Source organism: Anser cygnoides, chromosome 2 (genome assembly GCF_040182565.1).
Source record: "Anser cygnoides isolate HZ-2024a breed goose chromosome 2, Taihu_goose_T2T_genome, whole genome shotgun sequence".
Classification (NCBI taxonomy): domain Eukaryota; kingdom Metazoa; phylum Chordata; class Aves; order Anseriformes; family Anatidae; genus Anser; species Anser cygnoides.
This window is the reverse complement of record NC_089874.1, coordinates 104,603,377-104,606,095: the sequence shown is the minus strand read 5'-3', so window position 1 is coordinate 104,606,095 and position 2,719 is coordinate 104,603,377.

Genomic DNA, 2,719 nt, shown 5'->3' with positions numbered 1-2,719 from the left:
TTCCAATTCCTTGAAAAGTGAGTTTCAACTGATCTCTACCATGTCTTTGAGCGGTAGAAGGTCATACTGTACTGCTTACTGATATATCAGCAGCCCTCCTTCATCACGTTCGTGAAAAACACAGGCTCTCTTACTGCTTCTGTATGTCATTCATTTTAATTTTCCTCATCCTTTGAAACCTGTTACAGGTTGTCGTATCCTCAGCTAGCTTGTTTTCAGTACAGATTTGCAAGTCCTGGAAGGGCAAGCAATCCAGCTAAGAAACCTCTTTAAAAAGGCATCTTTTTCATACCTTCCATACCATTTTTTTTGTTAAAAAAAAAAAAAAAAGGCAGGTTTTTGATCTTTGACTGCTCAGTCTACATAAGACAAGACTCAGACGGAAGCTTATTAATGTATATAAACAGCTGAAGGTTTAAAGGGAATTGAGCAAGGCTCTTTCCTGTGGTGCCCAGTGCCAGGTCAAGAGGCAGTGGGCACAGACTGGAAGACAGGTCAGGAGGTTCCCTCTGAACATTAGGAAGCACTTCTGTGCTGTGCAGGTGACCATCAATCAATCCTCTGTCTTCAAAGGCTACCTGGACGTGGTCCTGGTCTCTGGATGTCCCTGCTTGAGCAGTGGGGCTGGACCAGATGACCTCCAGAGATCCCTGCCAACCTCAGCCATTCTGTGATTCTGTTTTATTGTTGCTTTTCACTTTTGCCTCCTTGTGGATAACTGCTAACATGCTTTTCTCCCCCATTCTGGGGTTACTTTCCTCAGCCATACGAGAAAACGTTTGAGGTTATGATGGGGAGAAGGATAAATCCCTTCCAGTGAGAATTCAGTTCCTCTGACTTCAGCCTTCAAGTCTCTTTTTCTAATGGCAGGGTCTACAAGCAGCAAATATTACAGTTGCCTCATGTTTGGGCTCCTCTGTGTGTAAGCCAGGTGCGTATGTAGATACATGCGCTACTTCTCTATCATAAAAAATAAAATAATGCTCTGTGGCTGTAGCATATTGGACTCATCAAATAATACCAAGAATTTTACAGCCCTTTGGAAAGGCCAGTTACCATGTCATAAGTTTATTGGTTGAGAAATAGGTCAAGACCTGTAAGTGCATGTCATAGCTCACATTAGTATTTAAATTATCTGACTCTGGCCTACAATAGGCATCTTTTTCTTACTCAAGTTTTTCTGAAAAATTACACAGTATTATGCACTTTAATAAGACTGTTTCACACTTTATTTTTTTCACAGGCAGTGGGAGAACTAATGAGTTGCCAACATCTGTAATGAATAAACTGTGAAAATTATTCCCTGAATACGTAGATTTTCTGTTCCACAGCATTTCACTTTCTGTATACCACTGTTAGCTAAGTGGTGTCAGTGTATGCTCAACCAAATGAGAACTGGCATCTGTCTTGATCCTAATCTAGCTGCTGTCTAGACTGAGACAATGAAAACAATTTACCCTATCAATCCTTTAGCAAAAAAAAAAAAAATTCCTTACAGGAGAAAACTTGACTAGCCAGATAACTGTTAAATTAATATAATCCTGTTCTCTTAGTCAGACACAGTTTGCTTTAAATAACTTTTAAACTGAAAGGAACATTTTGTGTAGTTTGGTATAGAGTTGATGAAAACTATTTGCACATCCTTTAAGGCCTGTTTATCAAGCTTTGAAGTTTACTCTCTCTGCAAATATTAGAATATGATTGTTCTGTCTTTTGCATTTTAAGAGCTAAATTCTTCTTCGGCAAGCACGTACACTGTTCTTGAACTAGATTATTTTGAGATTTAAGGAGTCACTGTATGTTTACTTCTTAACTAAATTTGTATACACCCACATGCACAATATTACACTGTATCTATTTGTACAATTCATAGTGGGGGTTTACTGCCCAAAATGGGATTTGCATATAAAAGGTCTTGCACTGAAGACAAGAAACAATGTATTATGGGAAATGCATGCAACATGTGAAAGAAAGAAAGAAGACAATGATAGGTGAGTTCTAGAGAAAAATCAAGTTTTTTAATCTTTGTCTTATATCTACTATGAACATTTCATTTGAAATGAAAATTTCACTTGAATTGAATTGAATTCATTTCATTTGAAATGAAATTTCATTTGAAATGAAATGTTCATTTGAAAAAAAGACAGGATTAATAGACGACTATTTGTAGATTACTAAACTCACTGGAGATTAGTGTGAGAAAGATAATAAGAAAAGGGAAGTCTGGAAAATAAGGAAACTGAGCAGGAGGTATGAAAAAAAAGAGGAGAGAAGAATAAGAAACAAAAAGCACAGAGAATACTGTTTTGAGGTTGGCAATCAATGAAGCATTGGAAATTTAAAAGACAATTTTCATAGAAGGTTTTCTAGGAAGGTTTTTGAATCTGATAGATAGGTTCAACGAAGGCAAGATATAAGCTTTGTGTCTTGGCCTGGTAAAGGCTACTTTTTCAGAGCTTTTTTGCTGCTATGAGCTTTTCAGGCTGTTTGTACAGGTTGTCCATTCTTGCCCTTTGTGAAGTGCTGAAAAGCACTTATCTGTAACTTTGTCTAAATGAAACAAGACAGATTTATTTTTACTGGAATGTGCAGAATAGTTCTATTTTATCTTAACAGCAATAATCTCTTTCAAACAATTTTCTGCCCAGGATTCATTAACACTGTAAACAGATTATGAAGATCTGTTTCAATACATGAAGGCATAAATAAATTACATAGA